General features: G+C 41.2%; 1 protein-coding gene across 3 annotated transcripts in view; it reads left to right on the top strand.

Annotated features, from left to right (window-relative positions):
* Positions 1–1,018: 1,018 nt before the first annotated feature.
* ankrd11 (ankyrin repeat domain 11) overlaps positions 1,019–21,650 on the top strand; it is a 119,462-nt gene continuing 98,830 nt past the window's right edge. For all 3 annotated transcript variants that reach the window (XM_034216926.1, XM_034216935.1, XM_034216943.1), the window contains exon 1: positions 1,019–1,465. The gene's annotated coding sequence lies outside the window, so the exon portion shown is untranslated. The remainder of the gene's footprint in view (positions 1,466–21,650) is intronic.

The following is a 21,650-nucleotide window of genomic DNA, read 5'->3' on the forward strand; positions in this document are numbered from 1 at the left end:
GCCCCTCATATCTCAGCAATGTCGTAAGAAGCGACGTGTACAGGTCATTTTTAATGACATGTTACACCAATAAGAATATGGAACTTTTCCTTGAGCCAATGGGAGCCTTCGTTTCATTACCTCGCGTTTCATTTCGACCATGGGTGCGTCATGTTTGTTCATCAGCACGCCCCACTTTCTTGCCATCTGTTCTCCACTCTGACCCGCACGCCGTGTTAAAGGTCTGACCCACATCATTGAAAACAAAACATACTTTTTTATTAATTGGTGGAATAATGACTCAGATCACATACTAAAAAGTAACAATACAACCGTCTTAAATTAGCATATTCAAATCCTAAATGTATTATGGACAAAATGCTAGATGCTAACTGGGTAGTTTAGCATTACACCATATCACTTATTTTGTATATAAAAGGCATGCTCACTTAAATTGTAAAAAAAAAAAATGTAATACGTAATAATTATTACCATTATTAATACTCAAGTAAAGTCAAAATAGTACTTAAAAGTCCTTGAGTAAAGTTACACTTCACTCTCGGCCCTTTACATTTCATCAAGGTCGAAAATAAATACTGATCACTGTGATACTGTTGTGAAATGTATTGTTTGAGCGAGGGCCTTAGTTTGCAGCTTCAAAATGCTTAAAAAGTGTACCAACATTTGCATATGAGAAAGCCTGTGAACAATCTAATCACAACACAAACCACATATCGAGAAAAACATAGTTCAAGGTTCCTAGAAATGTGGAAAACGAGTGCATCCAATGGCTCTGTACTCCATTTCCTTCTCATGGTCTCCAACTATATAATGGAGTGTGGGCTCCTGCGTGTGAAACTGTGGACTGCGGTCAGCCACGTTGGAGCCCTGCTTGTGTTGTTTTGAAGGGAGAGCAGGATGCTAAGTAGAGCCAAAATGGCGTCAGTTTCATCTAGTGCGGAAACGGGATCCGCCCACTGCGCCGTGGCCAATCAGATCGCTCGTTTCATTCACACAGCGTTTCTGTCCCTAGCGTTCATACAGTGAAGTCAAAGGCCGCTTGAAAACCGCTCGAATGAGTTGGCGGAGAGGATTAAATCGAAACAAAATATGATATTTTGATGGTTTACGTTCACCCAAGCAAGACTACCAGAGCACAAATGGAGTGTTAACGGTTCGTAGTATGCGGGGACGACGAAATAGCTACGCTGTAAACGACTTTTCGTGGATATTTTAGTTTTTTTTCTTCCGTTGGACGTCTGTTTGTTTGTCTACATGGTTTTAACAAGCTATCGCTAGCCTCGATTCCAGTGAGCTGCTTTCGAGCTGCGATGGTTGTCGTGAGTTTATGCGGATGTCTCCGGGCCAGTCTTTACTAAACCGACGGCGACAAATGGGACCATCCAGCATCGGGCGAAAACATCGCGGCGTTGACTAAACAATTAAGATTCTATATCTATTTGAATCCGTGGAAATTCAGTCAGAGGTAAGTCTCATTTTGATGTTCCTGCATAGCTCACGCGTTAACAACAACAAACTGACTTGCTGCCCCCATGGTAAACTCTGCTTGATGTTTGTGCGACAAAGGTCAACTTGCAAATTCTTAATTTACTTAGGACTGTTAACATTTATTATGTGCTACATGTTACGTATATATGTATATAACTCTGTTTTGACTGAAAATAGACATACGTTTTTAGTGTGCTGCTCTCTTTGAATGCAAGCTTTCTATGGGTATGCGTAGCTATGTTGTGCTGATATTGTGGTTTAAAAAGTGTGTTTTTCAGTTTGGTGTAAAGTTAGTTGTTCAGTTGTTTCTACACGTTCTCACTTGTTTTAAATACGTCGCCATATGTGATAGGCCTGGCTTTTTAAGTGTTTACATTTTAGGACAAGATTATAATGTGTTGACTAAGCAACTAGTGGTGCATACATTGATACAATATGTATACATGGATACTAATAGACTAGCATGTGTTTTTTTAGGCTTTTCTTGGAAGCAAACATTTATTAACTTGCACTGTCCATCTTCAGTAAGTTCTACAGTCATGTTTGGCTCAAATGTGTTGGTTACTTTCAGTATTAGCCCCTTGGAACACGTGTAATACCATTGACACTAATTATCATTGCATTGTCAGAGGAGTGTGATATACCACCCATATGTTTACATATTGTTGCTTGTCACAGTTGCACTAGCTATTTGGCGATTGACCTCGAGCAATACAAGCCTACCTGCTTTTCCAGTTAAGTGTGCCCAGCGTCATAAATTCCACTCAGGAACTCTGTCTTGTCCATTTGCTGGTCTGTTCGAGCACTAAAGTAAAATGGATGTGTGGCATGTCTATAAGGTAAGCATAGTTTAGGTTATTAGAACTAAACCCACAAAGAACATGTGTGTGTTTTGTAGGACTATTTAAAGAACAGTGCTTCGAAATTCCCAGACAGGCTATCTGTATTTATCAGTAAGTGCCTGTATAGTTAGACGAACTGCGTGGATGGATACCTGTCACAATTACCCAAGTTAGTTCAGCGGAGTGCCTGTGCTTTCTGTGTTAAATGTCATATAAAGGAGGGGCACAACAAGTGGTGGATTTGAGCTGAAATGGAATATGGAGGAGAAGCTCTTGACTTTGGTGCAGTACCAATGCTGTGGAAAACACTGCAGTGCCGCTGGTGGTGTTTTCCACCAAGATACTGAGTGTTTTAGCTTGTTGGGGCGTTCATGTTGACTACACTGCAGAGGCAGTGATGCATATCTCTGTCTCCCTTGAGCTCGCGTAGGTCCTATTTCTCTGTGCTATAGTTAAAGCCTCGAATGGTATCACCTGCCCAATTCTGTTATACAAAGAGATTAGGATGTGTGGGATTTAAAAACAAACAAGATTTAGCAGAGTTATTTTGAGAAACAGGATCCGTAAAACATTACCATATATCACCCATGTGTAACTTACATTATGAATGTGGGATAACCCATTTAAACTAAAGTTTGTCTTTAACACATGGTGTGTCAATACATTACTTTTATGGTCTTGTACTATATGCTGTAAACACATTTTTCACAGTTCTGTTTATATAATGGGTATGTGCATATATTTTTAACCTATTTGTTTTTTACTCATAAGTAGCCATTCCAAGACAGTATGGAGGACATTTAATGCTGATATTTGCCGTTAATGCAGCATAATTATAATATATATATACATACCAGGGATATTTCAGTCAAAATATATCTCATCATGAGTAAGGACCAGTGCCATGCTATTTGGCCTTCCTGAACTTTCCGTCCCATCAGGTTCCCATTAGTGATCGCTAGATTTTGCCCCGGTTCCAAAAGTCCTGAGAGAGAATTAAACCTTGCCATCTGCTTGCAACAGGAAATGGAGTTGTGCTTGGGTCAGAAAGCTCATGAGCTGTGATTGTAGCTTGGGGTTATATGTTTTGTGCAGGCCTCATAGAAAGACAGGCAACAATTCTATTTGTCTTAACAGTTGCCCTTGTGTCTCAAGCTCCATTAATAGTTGTTTTGACCGGATGCAGAACATTAACTAACAAAGTGCTGTTGTTAAACAAGCCTGATTACCATGTTCTTCCTCCATCTTAAGATGTTAGCTTGCCATCTCATTCTTTAGTAGATCACAATATATTTTTGTGAAAGACAGGTTGATTTGTAGACAAACACAACTAAGTCCCTGCCTCTTTAAAAAAACTTAACAAAAGTGAAAGCTAAAGCACAATATGCTCATGATTGTGGTGATTGGGTGGCTTGACAGTCAAAGTGCATAGACCCAAAGACCAGAGTTTGAGTACAAATGGCATTAAAGTATGAATATATGTTATGCATGTCAGGGATAATGTGCTAGAGAAGGCAGTTAAAAAAAAATGTGCAGAGACCACTGCAGTAGTTGCTAAGCAGACATCATTCTTCTAAATATGACTCTGCATATTAACTTTTTACATGGTGTCCGCGGGGTCTTAAAATGTATTAAAAGTTGATAAATCAAGTAGCAAACATTAAGGCTATTAAAAAGTATTAAACCGCATTTTCCAAGGTATTAAATGTTGTAGCTTGTTTTCAATAAGTATATAAATGGTCCAAAGAGGTTGTATTCTACAGTCTGCCTGAATGTAATCATTGCGTAGGTGTGTAGTGTGATTCTGTGTATGGCGTCCCGTTGGATTGATTGACGTCATCTGAACAGGACATCGCACGCTCACTGACTGACTGCTGCTTGATAGCGCACGAAGGCCCGTTTACGCCGGTTGTTAAACAACATCGTTATGGGGAAATGCAAGTATGCATCTCTTGGGAACAATGCCTAAATCAAATTTCTAATGGTTTCTTTTTCTAATAAACCTTGCATTGGGTTGGTCACACAATTCATTCTCTTTTGCTTTGTTCTATCTGAATTATGATAAGGAGTTATCACAAGCGGTTTAGTTGTGCTATCTTACAATCAATACTGTATAGTAGGGATGTAACGATACCAAAAACTCACGGTACGATAATATCGCGATAACAAGTCCACGGTACGGTATTTATCGCGATATTGAATAATAAAGAAAACAAATTATTATTTTTTTCAATAAAACATTTTTTTATTCGGTAAATGTTTCTTTATTAAATAATAAATCTGATTTGTACAGCATTTTAGTAAGATAGCAGTATTTTAAAGTGTCAAAAACAAAGTGACAGTAACAGACTGGAACAAGAAAACCAGTGTGTTTGTACCTACTAGTACTACCAAACAAAGTAGGCATGTTCTTTGTGCCACTGCATCTCACAAATAAACAAGAACATTTAATAATCAGACCCTGCAATAAAATAAATCAAGTTTCACTTTAGTTTTTCAAGTAACTCAAACTCACTAGTCACTCACTCAGCATCATCAGACAGGTTTTTAGGAATATGAGAATGTCCACATTTCCAGGTATTTATAAGCTGGGATGTTCGGGCATTTACAATATCCCCTGCTCTGGAAAAAACTCTCGCTTGGTACTGATGTTGCTGGGACAGCAGTGGTCGCGTTAACCGAATATTTTATTTAACAATGACGGGAAAATCTGAAAGCAGTCTGTCATTTTTGACAGATTAGAACAAACTCGGAACAGCGCCAACGTTTCCCCACAGCGAGGCTCTGGTGTTATGCCGTGTTATGCATGCCCTCCAAAAGGAAATATATATAGTTTCCAAACCGTACTTTGCCGTACAGATCAATACATGTCTGGGAGGTTTTGCTTTACGCTGTGCGCGCTCCCGTGAGGTGCATGCACACACGTCATAACACCGCCCCCCCCCCCGTTGACAGTTCACGAGCGTGCTCTCTCGTGAACTGTTCAGACCCGACGGGTAATAAGGGATTATGACGGACATTTTACGATCCTGTCCGTCAAAATGACGGACATCGAAAAAGTCTAACGCCACCTCAGTGGGACGGAGAGATATGCTTAGACCATGGGTGACAGCAGTGGGTCAAACTGTGCATTGTCTCTCCACCACTTAAAAAAAAATACCGTTTTTGCCAAGAAGGTGAGGCTTATTGACAGGGCGAGATATAAATATACTGTTGGTACTTGTCAATGTCTCTAGGTGTGTAAATGTAGCCCTGTCCTTTTGTGTTCTGTTGTTTTATGTTCATGTTGTAACCTACTTGCTGCCATGTTGGACAGGTCTCTCTTGAAAAAGAGATCGATGATCTCAATGGGACCACCTGGTTAAATAAAGGTTAAACATTTTTTTTTGACTTTTTTTTTTTTTTTTAAATCACGGTAGATTTATTCAGTCTCACCGCGATATTCGGTATATCGTTACATCCCTACTGTATAGTAAATGTGAGGTAAAGTGTGTCGCCAATGTAACCGGTTGGAATTTGAAGTGGCGATGAGGTCTTAAAATGTATGGAAAGGGTCTTAAAATGTATTAAATTTGACTTCAGGATTCCTGCATATACACTTTTAACAGCAAGGCTTACTAAATCCACAAGAATACCACATTAGTCAAACTGCACACCAGTTTCCTGCATGTTGCATATTTGTGTTGAGAAATCAATAGGGCTGCCCTCGACTAAAGATGTTAGTAGTCGACCAATAGTCGTCAGTTCTGGCGATTAGTTGCCACACGTTTATGATTATTATTATTATTATTTTTATCCCAAAATGGTTTCAGTTTCAAGGGCTGAGAAAGAACATTATTATAAAAGCATTGTAAGTTGTGCTTCACAAAATATAAAATAAACAGCAGAAGCTCCGGTAAGGATTTTTAATGTGTGTTGGAACAAGCAGCGAAGACACACACTGAACATTTAGTTAATTTATTCTCTCATTCTTATCTGAATATGACAAACCAATAAAAACACAGCAAAAGGAAACACCGAAAATATGCGAATCGCCGGAAAAAACCCTCTGCATTACGCCCTCATCAATTTAACGTTTTCTGAGGTCAGAAATGATATATTATAGGTTTATATATGTTGATGCAAGGCTAGGCTCCGGCCTGACTCACTGCTGCTGTTTTCCTCCGATTATGAGAAAGGCGCACGCATTGTAGGGGATAATTAAGCTCCGTGTTTTGTTATGATGTGCACTCGGCCGGCTGTGGATATGGAGGCGTCTTTTTACCTGCAGAGTTTGCATGTCCCCCTGTGGGTGTTTACAGGCTCAGAAAGATTCACACTTGCAGTGTTTCCCTCAGATCTGAAATCTACTTGTGGTGGTAGCCAAGAACGGGGGGGGAAGCAGATCCTTCACGCGATAGCAAAGCGAACAGGTACAGGAGGGGTAGTTAATCGATCGCAGATAGCGTCGTGCTCGCGGACATGCGAAATATACTTTGGCGGACGCCCAAGTAAAGTCTATGTGTGGGAGACCCTGCACTTGCCTGATAAGATTAACTTATGGCGCGTTTCCACTGCAGGCCTCGCTCGGTTTGGTTAGGCCTGATTAGGCCCGGCTCACTTTAATGCTGCACTTCCATTACAGTTTAGGAACTGGGGTAGTTACTATTGTAACGCAGTGTAGGCGGAGCCATGACGCCATCTTCAATGAGAGCCCCACAAAAACAACACAGCCGTTAGCTCTTAGCACTCAGAGCTCACAGCTCTTCATATCTGTTCAGAAACTAGACAAAAGGTAAACGAGTACAAACCACAGACTGCCTGTGTCATGGCGAATACAGTCGCTGGTTTATTTATGTCTGTATAGGCCGTTGTTGTGAGTGTGGACGGTCGGAGCATATATAATGTTAGCTTAGCCAAGCTCCATTTAGAAAACACGCATTTTAAAAGGTTTTTCGCCTGCCGTCTGTCTTGTCAAAGCATTAATTCATGGTTTTTACTAACCGGTATCAGTATTTTGTTACTTCGGCATCATTTTGAAACGTGTATTACAATTAATTCACGGTCAAATATGTTCATCTTGTTGTAGTTGTAGCCCCCTTGCCAGCGATTCTCTCTCTAGTTTAGCATACTCAGCCCGACTCAGCCTGGTTGTTCCTGGACCTAGAACCATGATTTTATGGGGCCAGAAAAACTGTGAATTAGGACCCGCTAGCCGGTACTAGGCCAAGTGGAAACGCAACCAAAAACGGGCCCCGCACGGCTTGGCACACTTAAAGCGAGCTACCCGCTGCAGTGGAAACGCGCCATAAATGACCAGGCACAGCTCTGAATGAAGTCTGAGGGGCTTTCCAGTTTAACTGCCATGACTAACTGGGGACAGCCCTAGAAATCCAAACATTTAAAGAACCATGGGGTTTTAGTAACTACGATGGGCATTTGTCAACATTTTCTGGCATTTTCTGGACCATCCATTGAGAAAATGTTTTCTCTATATGTTGTCACTGCAGGATTCTCAGCTGAACATCTTCAACATAACATTTGCTTAAACCTTTCTTCTCTGACTACAACAGATTTGTGTTGTGGGTCGGACTGAAGAAAGATCATGGCTGGTCAAAAAGTAATTTGTGGATGGGCCACTAAAATGCACTTACGGTAACTACATAGTGCGGATCTTTATGGTTTTTGGATGGATTGTTTGGATGTACATGACCACGTTGGATTGCTTTTCTCTGACCACCATTGGTCTGCGTCTTCCATTTGCTCGATTTAAGGTTGTACAAATAAAAGTTACATTTACTATTCTCCACTTTCGTCAATTGGAAACAAAAAAGACCAAGTTGAGTAGAGATAGCTGCGCCATACAATGTTGTGGAAACAGCATCTGATCAGAAAGTAGTAGGCATTCAGTTCCACAAAAACGTTTCGATATAAATTAGTGATTGTTAAGGGTGCAAATGGTGGTTATTTTCTGCCCACTTAAAACATGTGATAATAATGATAAGATGCTGACAGTGTGCAGTACATTTAGCAATATCTCCCTTGATGGGCTGAGAAACCATCTTCTTGAGATTCATTTTGAAGAATTATACAGCTTGTTGTAAGAGGGGGGAAAAGGCTTTTGCTGCAATTCCAGCACCCACTCTGCCTGCCCTCTGTCCGGGCAGGCTCTCCCCTCCCCCCTCTTGTGCTGAGAGAGTGGTCCTTTTAGGTAAACAAGCATGGCTGCTTCTGTTTCTTGCTTCTCTTTGTCTGTCTCTGCCTTTCTTTTTCTTTTTCTCTCTCTGTCTCTGTTTCTCCCTCATTCCCTTCTCATCCTCCCTGTTTGAGTTGTGTAAATCTTTTATAGCTGCTATTCTACCAGCACAATCTCTGCGGAGACTCGAATGGCATCTGAAGCCCTTTGAAATTCAGCCTTTGCCCCCTCCTCTACCCTCCAAGTAAAATGGAACAAAATGGCGGGCCCCAATCCTGTGGTTTCCCTCAGGGACTTTGGAGCCTCATTTTGGGGTTTAGGAGGTCCTGGTGGTTGATAGCATCTTTAACTCGTGATAGGTTGTTCTTACTTCCTAACCTTCCACTGCTCTGCTCTTGATAATATTTTCTCTTCCCTGAGTCTCTTGCACATCAAAGGGACACAATCTCTATTCTGGCATGCTGCTGTTCCTCCAGAGAAGTGGTTTTAACGGACTTGACTTCTGATCTCTCTGATCAAAGCTCAGAAAAATAAAATGTTGTGCTCTTGTTTTTTATTTGAAACATAGTGATATGCTTGATACACATTTTAAGTATACAACACATTTAAAAAACGTCACACAGAAGTAAACTCCCGTAGAATGATATTTTGGCATTTCTAGCAAACATACATTATAACATCGGCTGACCAACAACTTAGCTTGGTTACCATATTGATATAAGTATTCAGAACCACATGATAAGATTATGTTAAGAACCACTAATAAATGTAATACATTTATGCAGGGATGCTCCGATCGATCGGTCACCGATCGAGATCGGCCGATACTCACTCTCTACCGATCGATCGGTGCTCTCTAAACATGCTGATCGCGAGAGCCGATCGCATGACGTAAAATACATGACACTTTTCTCTGTGTGCGGCAAAACAAGCTCGCCAAAATGGCTTCACCGGTCTGGCATTATTTTAAGGTGTCCGAAAAAGACAGTAAAATAGCGGAATGCAACGTGTGTGAAGCAGAAACCCTGCAGCTCCGCCCGCCGGACCGGTAAGCGGGACGAAACACACAAGAGCTAGACCTAACACACTTAGCTATTTTATCTACCTCTGGAACAAGCTAAACTAGTTATTATAAATATATGTATTCTTCACTGTCGGGTCACTCATTACTGGATCAGTGAGCTGCATGAGATACTGACGGGCTGTCAGGAGAGAGAGAGAGGGGGGAGGGAGAGAGGAAAAGAGAGCGCTTCCGCTCATTTCTCCCGTGTTATTCTCCAAAGTGAATGTAAACTTGAATAATGTACATCATTTGAATGTAATAATTAAGTTGATTGTTGTTTGTGGAAGCTCCAGTGAATGAGCCCCATTAACTGAGTTTAAACATCACTTTAAATGGAAGATTTAAAGCGATGTTTAAATCTTCCATTTAGGCCCCGCCCACTCGATCGGATCGGCGATCGGTATCGGCCGATACTGATTTCGGCGATCGGCCCCGAAATTGGCGATCGGAGCATCCCTACATTTATGTAAAAGGTTGTTTGTTTGTCCAATTACGTACAGTGGGCATGCTTATGCTGCATGTCACTTAATGTAGGGCTGACACGCGAATTGTTGCTATCGCTCAAAAATATCTTGTTTGTGGATGTAGGCAGTATGAGCATTATAAAATGCTAAATTGAACTGTGTAACTGTTGCCATCTTAAACAACAAAGTCAGCAAGGCCTGCAACCGGTTTTGTTACTTTAACCACTGCTAGTCAAGGCTGATGTCTATTGCTTTCTTCGGGAAACGTATCACGTAATAGGGCTGTGACAAGTCAGGGAACAACATATGATGACTTGTAAGACCCAATAAGGAAGGGAATAGGGTAACATCGTTTTTCAGATGTCTACGGCAGTCAAGACTACAACAGAATATTTGAACTAAAGGAGGGTCAGCTGCATTTTCAATCATCTCTTTATAGGTGTTAGAAAACGCTGGATGTGTTTGGAGGCTAGACATAAACATAGCAAAAGTTTTAAAACAGATATGTAATAGTGTGGTTGTTGCCTTAGTTTTATTCGGAAACATCCTAAAGAAGTTTAGCTGTTATAGGTGCAAGGTTGTCTCCCTGTTAATTTACTAATGGCTGATATCATTTGTTCCCTTATTCACATCATTCCAGTAGTTGTACGTTGATCAACTTACTTTTCATAGACTTGCAACTGCAATATCAGATTAGTTGCTCAATGGTTTATTTTAGAGAACAGTGATATAGAACAACATCTTGGATATAATAATAACCTTTCCCTTTGTGCATGTAGTTCACACTAGACTTACCTGAGTAGGTAAGCTATTAGACAAGGCTGTGGGCCTCAGTCTAGGCAGGCATGAATTAAGGGTTCTGCAACTCTTTACACAAACGTTTTTGTTTTGATTGGATTTGCTGCCGAGCAGAAGGCTGCATGAGATTATGTATTATCCATACATAGCTTTGGTAATGTTCTGAGGTTAGTCGGCCAGGTCTTGGAGCGGATGGCAGAGACCGGCTGTGTGATGTGTACCTCTGGGCTCCGCTGTTCTGGTCTGTTCAGACTTTTGCTGACACACAGGGGAAAAGACGAGACAGCCTTACCTGCCGGAGACACTTGGCTTTGCGTCTTTTCCTCATAAAAGTGAAAGCATTTTTATGCTTTTTGTTTCACTGAGATGGAGCAGGATGTTGTCCAGTCAAACCAACCTTTGTCACCCTGAGATAAAAAATTGTCTAGGATTTATTGCCATAACAATAATTGCTAAGTGTTGTTCCAAGAGGCAAACTACTTTGATCTTTTATCTTTCTTTCATGTTAGGTATAAGCTTTAGGATGAGATAGGGGGTTGGGTGTTAGGACGAAGTGTTGGGTGGGGGAGGTTAGAGGTGGTGTGGCCAGGCTGAATCTCAATCCCCAAGGTCCTTCAGCAGGGCCGGCCTTTTGATGGGCCAGCTGCAGCCATTCATCCAGCCATTTACATTGAAATGCAACAACAGGAAGGGGGAGGGGAGGAAGGACTGTGGGGAGATGGGCCTCTGCGCCTGTGCGGGTGGGATGTGAATGAAAAACAAAGGCGTATCTAAATACCAAAGAGATGAGGTCCGTCAGTCAGGGCCCATGCCTCTGCTCACCAATACACGCAGCCATACTTTGCCCGCCCCCCGCATACTGTGGGGCAGTTAACTTGACACAAAGGATCTAAGCACCCTTTCTGACCAGTGCAGGCATTTTCCCCACTCAGCTCTTTTCTTTCTTTACAGCCGGTGGCTATAAAGAGGCTGTGATTCATCCCACTGTCTGTTTTAACTGCGCTTTACTGTTACACCTATTTCTGATGCGCCTTTTTGTACTTTATATTCGTCATATTTTATGGTTAATAGCTTCCAGACAGTTTAAATACTTTTGTGATTGTTTTTATCATGGCTTATTTATTTAGATTCTGGACAGAAATCCAGAATCTGGCTCGTTTCTACTGCAACACAAAATCATCTTACAAAATAATTTGCTGTTTAAAAATGTTCAGGCTACATTCAAGTACAACGCTTAAAACTGTGAAATGAATAGCATGATTTTACTGTTTTATTTGTGATCATTGAGATAAAGGACAAAAGAATGTCTCCATGAGAACATGCCATAATGATAAAATACTGTGTCATAGTATTAAATACAGCTATTCGATATTTTGGCTTTTGATAAAAAAAATTACTATTTGCAGTGCATGACATTAAGGAATTTGGGAGATAGCCCTGTGGGCCATCTAATGGCGCGTTTCCACTGCAGCGGGGTAGCCCCGTTTAAGCGTCCCTAAGCGTCCTCGCTCTGGCCTCGGGCTACCTCGCTGGCCGGCCCAGGCCGTGGCGCATTTCCATTACAGTTTAGGACCTGGGGTAGCAACGCAGTGTAGGCGGGGCGATCTGCTTTGTTTTTGTTCACATTTCGAGTTGTTCCGTCGAGCTCCCGCTGGATTTGATCATCCTCAATGAGATGTAGGAACGTCGTCACCTCCGCGGTCGACCACGGTGTGCTTTTCTTATTAGACGTAGCCATTTTTGTAGCTCATCCGTTTACAAAATGCTGTTTATAAAAATGCTGCAAGCTTGCTTCTAGATATATATGCAACGCTAGGGATGAACTCGCGCGCAATCTTGTGACGATTCTCTCTGACCAATCAGCAGGCGAGAGTGTTGACGTCACTAGTTCAGCCCTGGCCCTGGTCTGAGGGAACCACGATTTTATGAGGCCGGAAAAAGAGGGAAAAAGTACCCGCTGGCCGGTACTAGGCTATATGGAAACGCCACCAAAAACCGGCCTGGCCGCTTGAGGCCGCTTGAGGACGGTTAAGGACGCTTAAACGGGGCTACCTGCTGCAGTGGAAACGCGCCATAAGCTAATTTACAGATGGCCCTGAGCCCAATAGAGATTGCCCTGAAAAATGCACACGGAGGTAATGACTCACGAAGGGTTTGGGGGGCCTCCCCCTAGAACATTTAGATTTTTGCAGATCTTAGATGCTGTCTGGTGCATTCTCTAGACTGAATTATAAGATGAACCACCACAATATTGTATTGTACAATTTCAATTTTATTCTTCATTTCACTTGTTTGTTTGTTCTTGTTTGTGTTTGCTCGCCAAAACAAACATTATTTACACTAGTATGGCCCCTGTTAAAAATGTTTGTAATATTATCTACTGTAAGTTGGTCGAACGAATGCCTCCTCATCCGGAAGCTGACCGAGCAGACCCGAGCAGCAGTCGAGAGGAGCCGAGCGCATCCGCGAAGCACACAAAATGTCAGAGTTCCCGTTAGCCGGCAAATCTAAATCTCTTCGGTCAAAATGTCCGGTCAAAATCATTTCCCTTTAGCGCAATACCGCTTCAGTTGCGCCACATATGTGACAGACAAGAAGAGTCAATTCTAATGTCTAACACTTAATGTGGAGAAAGAGATGTCCTGTATGGGTTGATTGTGCGTTGATCTGTTGGTAATGCCTCAGGGTTCCGGTGGGCATGTAAACAAATGCATAATGCTGCGCTATACTTTGTGGCCTCACCCAGTTGCATAGCGACACTTATTGTTTAGGTGTATTTTAATAAGCAGGTAGTCATATCATTAGCTAGAACTAGCTAGATCTGATCGATATGGACATAAACGCGAGTGAAGTCTAATCTGACGGGAGAGAGAGAGATCAGCTGCTGCTGACGAGTCGACACGCAGCTCTGCATGATCACATGCAGCGGTGAGCGGACAAAACACACACTTCAGGTTAGAATATCACACGTAGCTATTTTAATTACCTCTCAAACTACCTAAACTAGTTATAGATATGTTTAGTTTTACTGTCGGGTCACTCATTACTGGATCCGCGAGCTGCATGATACTGGCATAATAGATTGCCCGATCGGGCAACCAGCAGGTGAGGCTTCATTGCCCGAGCTAAATACTAGATGGCCCCGGGCCATCGGGCAGTCGTTAATGTCGAGCCCTGATTTGCTCCATTACTGGCTCATTTTTTATCTTTTCATTCGTACCAGGCCCAAAATGCCCACACCAAATAATCATCTTGCATTTTGCCTGCTGACCTAAGCACCAATACAATGTCAGGCAAGTTACCAACTAGAGGTTGTTACATCGGAGGACATATCGTTATTATCTGACTTCTGTTTTGATGTAGCTCCTAGTGACACTTTAAGTACTCGAACTACCGGACTGAGAGTTAAAATCCCGAACATTAGATAACAAAAGAGACGACCCAGAGGAGTTAAGACCCCATTTACAATTTACACGCATACGAAACGCAAACGAACCGAATACGATATCAAAAAAGTATTCCGTTCACACGACACCGCTCGGGAGCGCTGGAGACGCTGTAGTACATATGCCGGGCCTGTACGTGGCGCTGTACTTTCGCCACAAAATACACCAAAAGCAGCGAAGAAGACTCCCGAACTTGTTTGCCATGGTTACCCTTCTGTTTATGCCCCGTGGTGGATTTAGCAACATGTAGTTCAACTGTTCATGTAATTCTCCATGTCCACTTGTTGCTGATGGTTGTGGTAGAGGAGCTGTAGATTTTGCACTAACATATGTAGCATGGTCAGTAGCAGTAGCCAGTAGCTACTGACCATGCGCATATCGCATATCGCTCATATTGTGAGCAGCAGAGGTGGGGCTATGGCTTCATCGTTATCAGGAAATGATCGTATAGGGGCGTACACACTGAGCCGTTTGGCCCCCCAGAGCTTTCCGTTTGCAGATCTATCCACCTTGGGACCCGTTATCGTTTGCAGGGTCCGTTTCCGCGTTTGTGTTACGGCCTCGTGTGAACGAACGGGCTATACGAAAGAGAAAAGCAGCGGATACAACCGTTTGCGCTCTCGTGTAAACAGCACATAAGAGGATGGGAGAAAAATAAAGGTTATGCTGCCCCTTTAACAGTAACGTAACTTTGAGTGTCGGCAATTATTCCTCCACCTCATGGACTCTGAACGCACTTATGGGATGGTAAAAAAGGTATCGCAAGGGAGGTCTGTGCCTTTAGAAAGTTTTCCTTTTAGTATTTCCAGATTTGAAAAACCAAAACAATAGAATAATGATTACATTTGTTCCTACTTTTTTCGTTGCGGTGTTAGGAAACGACGACTCACCTTTGGATCCATTATATTGCTTATTTTGGTATTCAGTGCCAGTATGTATATCTTTGTTTTTATGTTGGCAAACGTCAGCGTGTAGAGTTTTTACAAGGAAAGCTCTGGATCTCCGGTGGTGAGGAGCAGTGTGCTACAGTGAGAATAGTTCACCAATAAAAACACTCTACACACACTGCAATGCTATGTTTACAGCTAAGGTTACTGTCAGCAACAATAATTTCTAAGCTGCTGCATAGTGACCTACAATAGAATCACTCTTTCATGCTCATAAAGTCTTCTGACAGACCAAACATATGTTTTTGAAAGTGTGATCATCACTTTACTTCCTCTTTGATACAAGAAGCAAAATGACAACACATGTGGTGTTTCCAATTTTAGCTCACACACTTACTTTCTACATTGCTGTGTCTTGTAAAAAATTGTGAAATCTAACATTGACATCTAAAAAATTGTCAACAGAATACCAAAGTAAAACGAATCATAAGTTGCAGTCCTAAATTATATTCAAAACAATGTTGTCAAGTCAGATAAGGTGAAAATAAAATGTCTTGTCTTTTCTCTGTGCAGGGTAGGAAGTAGCTGTGTTTAACCAGAGCAGTCAGCAGGGAGTGGAAAATCACATCATCCTCAGTCAGCCTGCTCAGGGACTTTCCCTCCTGAATATGTGGTACTTCTTAAAGCTACAGGCCGCTATGTGTTTGGCCTTTGTGTTAAAGCTGGTAGATCCACATTAGGGCTGCACGATATATCGTGTCGTGACGATAATCGCGATATGCGCATGCGCGATATTCACATCGCGTGGACGTGCACTTAAAAAAAAAAAAAAATGTATCTTTTTTTTTTTTAGGACTTGCAATATTAAGTAATAATTAACTCAAACACGTCATGTTGAAATTATTCGGTACGGGCCCTTCGATTCGGTACACGTGTGTACCGAACGAATATAACGTTAAACGTAAAAAATTAAGAACGTGAACAACTTTTTGGAAGTAATCTCAGGTGCTGCGTCGCAGCATTCAGAGTAATTTTCTCACATTGGGTTCAACGCGTCATAGAGCGACCAAGTCATTTCATTGGACGAGAGGCATATTATGAGAGCTGGTCACAGGGATGCGTTAAAATGTAGTCAGTAATTTGAGGAACTGTCGAAAATGGCGAACACAGATCAAGTTGAGCTCGAAAATCCTCCAGCATCATTGAAGTCTCCGGTTTGGGAACATTTTGGTTTCGCAGTTACGTACAAGGATGACGTACAAAGACAGGTGGACCGAACCAAAGCTGTTTGTCGGCATTGTTCAACTAAAATTGGTTACGCGGCTGGCAATACACCAAACTTGCACCCTCGTTTGAAAAGGCATCACCCGAACGTGAATATCACCGGTATCAAAAGAAAAATGACTGAAGTGCAAACCCAACTCCCACTAGCATTTAAGCCTCCACCACTCGCAGAGAGTTCAGACCGAGCCAAAGCTATTACAAACGCCAAAAAACAAACAAACAAACGCTTATGTTGCCATGTTAGCAAAGCGCTACCTGGCTGTATCGGCTACCTCTGTCCCTAGCGAGAGGGTTTTCTCCACATCAGGAGACATTGTTAGTGCCAGCAGATCTGCCCTTTCGGCAAGCAATGTGGACAAGTTATTTTTTCTTTAAAAAAACATGAAAATGACAAGCAAGTCATAATGTCAAACTGGCTGCTTAGGTACTAGTACAGTACAGTTCAAATACAGATTATTTCAGTTCATCGAAATGCTGAACCTTAATGCTTATTTTATTATATTTTGGATTTATTTGAGTAAATACATTATTCACAGTTTAATAATAATTTAAAAAAAACAAAAATGTTATGTTTTGTGATCATTTTTTCTGCTGTACCGAAAACGTACCGAACCGTGACCTAAAAACCGAGGTACGTACCGAACCGAAATGTTTGTGAACCGTTACACCCCTAAAATGCATCGACTTGTTTTTGTGCCCATCTGTTTTTTTATGCATGTGTGTGTGCCTGTGTCACTCATACTCCCTGCAGTGATTATTTTTATAGAAACAGTAGCCAGCAGTGTAATCTCTGGTGTGGATGTAGGACAGTGTTTTATTCCTCCTCATTACTTATGCAAAGCCAGTTCTCTCCCACAATCACTGCATATCCTGTTTGAATTGACTGTTTTCTTAGAAAAAGTTTAGCCCTTCAAAGATCATAGCGATGTTTATGCATGTTTTAGTGCAGGTACACGTTATGTAAACCTGTTGTTACTGCTAGTCCTTTCATATAAACAGAAATATTCAGTTCCTAGCTTTAATCAAGCTCTGTATAATCAATGTGTTAAAGACACTTTAGAATGTATTGCTACAACATTTTTATGTAAAGCAATTTCAAGATAAAAAAAATGTAGGTTTTTTTAATCTTGAAATTGCTTAACATAAAAATGTTGTAGCAATACATTCTAAAGTGTCTCTAACACATTGATTATACGGAGCTTGTTAGAAGAAATTCCTACTGGTTAATAAACTTGTGACACATGTGTTACCTATTTCTCTTGACATAGAAAAATGTTTTGTGGATGGCACTCAATGTCACTAGATCACTAACTTGAATCTTTAACGTCGGAAGACTGTGTGTATGCCCCCATCCCCCCCCCCCTGTTGAGCTTTTGCTGCAGGTCCCAAGGCACTGCGGTCCATCTGGTTGCATCACAACCATTGTGTCCAGAAGTGTTAGCAGTGTAAGCTCAAGGCCCGATTAGTTTTTGGCTACATCCACACGGCAATGTTTTTGTTTTGGAATAGCTCTTTAAAAGAAACTATTTCTGTACACACTGGTAATTTCAGAAATTATGATCTTTTATTTTAAAAAGCATGAAAACTAGGGATGCACGATATTGGTTTTTTGAAACCGATACCGATACCGATAACTTCCTGCTTCTCAAGACCGATACCGATAACCGATAATAATATAATATATATATTAAATGTACCTGTAGTTTTTGCACACCTGGTGGTAAAAAAAAAGACTAGTAGTGAGCAAATGACATGAGCATTACTACTATGAACAAAACAAAGCCAAGAACAGTTTTGACTCTTCAAAGTGACCATATTTATTTTCCCAAATAAAGTTCTTGCCTTTTTCAAAAGCCTCGTCGATAGGTAAAAGCCCCGGTGCCTTTGCAGCTGGCTTTGGATTCGCCGCTAGTTTAGCAGCGCAGGCGTCTTCGTACGCTTTTAATACACCATCGTAGCGATGGCGATGTTTCAGGTGACTAATCAGGTTGGAAGTATTATAGCTCGTTGCCTTTTTCCCTCCTCGTGGAACTTCTGCATTGCATTTGTTAATACAAATAGCAAGCGAACTATCTAACTCTGAAACTTTGAAATAGTCCCATACTACCGACGACATGTTTGTTTACTGTCCTGGCTTCACGGCCACACACCATTTACGTTACAGCCAGGCATGAGTTAGGGAGCGCTGGATTTGTGAAAAACTCCCCTCTTCCTAAACCACTAATACCACAGTACTGGCAAAACGGGAGGAGCCGAGGGAAAAACAAACGCCCCTCATCCCAATCCACCCACACCGCAGTATTTTTTTCTTTTTTTTACCCAAAAAATATATTGTATATTATCGGGGCTATTAATACTTTTATCGGGTTTATCGGGATGACGTCATAATTCCTAATATCGGACCGATAATTATCGTGCACCACTAATGAAAACACATATCACATTAGCATTCACATGCCGTGTCGGTGTAAACAGGAAGCATATCCTCTACCCAGTGGTTGGTTGCTTAGTTACGGAGTTTCATCGTGCCTGTAAAATAAAAGATCCTGTTTGATATTTAGGATCTGCTTCTATCTTTTTGGCACACATTCTCAAATCAGTTGAATAATAGTTAAGAATGATTATTAAATACAGAGTTTACCTGGACGACAGCTGCTAGCGTATAAGAAGGTTAGCAATGCCTGTAATTTGTTATCCTTGTTAAATTACCCACTTGAAGTCACGCAGTAATCAAGGCTGATGTCATTTATTTGTGTCACATGATAGGTGCGTGACAAATCAGGGAAAGCTAAGGCGACTGATTAGACCCAATCAAGAAAGAAAAGTGGTTGTTGCGTCATTGTTTTTGAAGGCCCATGTTCCTTCCAATCCAGACTTAAGCATAACCCCTGGGTTCAGAAGCTTTTTAACTGTTTAAGGGCCTGGAAATCGCTGAGTAAGTATGGACGCTAGGATAAATGTAGAAAAAGTTTAATATGGATTGTAGCCTTACATTAATGGTCTACTCTATGGTGTCGGAAAACCCCACCTGGAAGACAGGTGGTATTGGTGTAATTGAATGGCCTCCTGCATTCAAATTGCCTTTTGGTTTTCCTGTCAAATGTTGGATATTAGAGCCCCACCATTAATGTCTTAATAATGTATGCTGCAAATATTCATGTATTTTACCATAAGCATTTCTTTAACTTATATTTGTCAGAGGTTATGTTTTGGTTCGTACCACAATAGTTGTCCAAGGTTTACATTTTTCGGCCATGTGGCAAGACCGTTGAGCATTTGTGAAAGAAACGTTCCCTTGCTGAAAGGTTCAGAATGAAAAACTATTTAAAGCTACAGCTGTTCTATTATGGATGTTTTACCGATTTAATTATGAAGTAAAAAAGGGCTAAATTTGGAGTCGTTGGTTGATGGAAAAATTGTTTTTTTAGTCCATCAGCCTAAACATGAAAAAGGATATATTTAAACTAAAAGATAAACAAAATTCTGATTTTCTCCAGTGATTAAAGCAAAAGCTGTTATGATGCACATACAAACACATAAACACACTCTATAGCTGCTTTGCACAAACACTCATTGTACATGCAACATTCCTGTTGAATGTAATCATATCACTCTGTGTGATTGTTGGACAGATCCGATGGTCTGCTGAACTCGGCCCTGTGGTGCGCTGTTATGCTGCTCTCTCACACACTTGGCTCCATTCTCCCCTCGTCCTCTCTTTTCACCCTACTTCCACTTTCTCTAATTTTCTTCCCATCTCGAAGCACAGCAGTACTCTTGCATATTGCAAGCCCTCACTAGGGCTGCAACAAATGACTAATTTGATAATCGATGAATCTATCGATTAATGAAACGATTAATCGACTATTCGGACTATTATGCCTTGCACAATTTCTCAAGCGCTCTTATTTAGCCATCAACTTTTAGATTTAGCTTGAGGTTATTTTAGGCATGTGGAAACAATGAAGACAATAAAGATGAATACTTGATTCAAAAATACATATATTATTAAATTAACTAAACAAATTGTGAACAGAATTAACATTGCTTTTTATTTAAATAAAATAAATAATATTTCACATCAAAAGAAACAACAGTGTTTTAACAAATCGTATTCAATAATGTGATGACAGAACTGTAAACAGAATAGCTGAAACTTTAACAAACTAAATAACTCAGTTTCCTCTAATCATTAACCCATGTTTGTATAATGGAGTTAACTCCGTGTGTTGCTGCTAGCATACATAACACCTGACGTGGAAACGTTACTCGTGGACGGGGCTACAGAGCTACTAGAAAGACAGTCGAACCCGGTGCATTCCTCCGTCTGAATGTGGAGCACTTTTGCTAAATGTTTAGACAAATTGCTCGTGTTACCGCCCTCACATGCTGAACTCTTATTGCACTTTTGGCAACGAACATTGTCCACCTAGAGACGGGTAACATTTAACCCCACCTTGGAGCGCCATCCCCGCCGTGTGTTGCATGCATGTACAGTGCATGACATTAAGGATTTTGGGAGATGGCCCTTTGGGCCATCTAAGCTAATTTACAGATGGCCCTGAGCCCAATAGAGATTGCCCTGAAAAATGCGCGCGGACGAAATGACGCACAAAGGGCTTGGGGGGCCTCCCCCTAGAACATTTAGATGTTTGCAGGTCTTAGATGCTGTCTGGTTTTCAAGACTGAATTATAAGATGAACCACCACAATATTATATTGTACAATTTCAATTATATTCTTCATTTCACTTGTTTGTTTGTTCTTGTTTGTGTTTGCTCGCTTGCATGCCCTGCATAGCTATAAGAAATACTTAAGTTGTTGGTCAAGACACTTTCCATCTGATGAAGGCAAATGCCTTCATCAGATGGAAAAAAGTAGAAAACATTACATTCAGTTATAACTGCCAAAACAAACATTATTTACACTATTATTATAATAATAATAGATTTAATTTGTTAGCGCTTTTACAGGTGCTCAAAGACGCTTATTATGGCCCCTGTTCTACTGTAAGTTGGTCAAACGAATGCCTCCTCATCCGGAAGCTGACCGAGCAGACCTGAGCAGCAGTCGAGAGGAGCCGAGCGCATCTGCGAAGCACCACAAATGTGAGAGAGAGAGAGAGAGAGAGAGAGCAAACTAAAACTAGTTTAGTTGTTGCACCCCTAATCCTCACATGCTTGTCTCCCCTCACTCTCTGACAG

The sequence above is a fragment of the Gymnodraco acuticeps genome, unplaced genomic scaffold (assembly GCF_902827175.1).
Source record: "Gymnodraco acuticeps unplaced genomic scaffold, fGymAcu1.1, whole genome shotgun sequence".
In the NCBI taxonomy this organism is placed as follows: Eukaryota; Metazoa; Chordata; class Actinopteri; order Perciformes; family Bathydraconidae; genus Gymnodraco; species Gymnodraco acuticeps.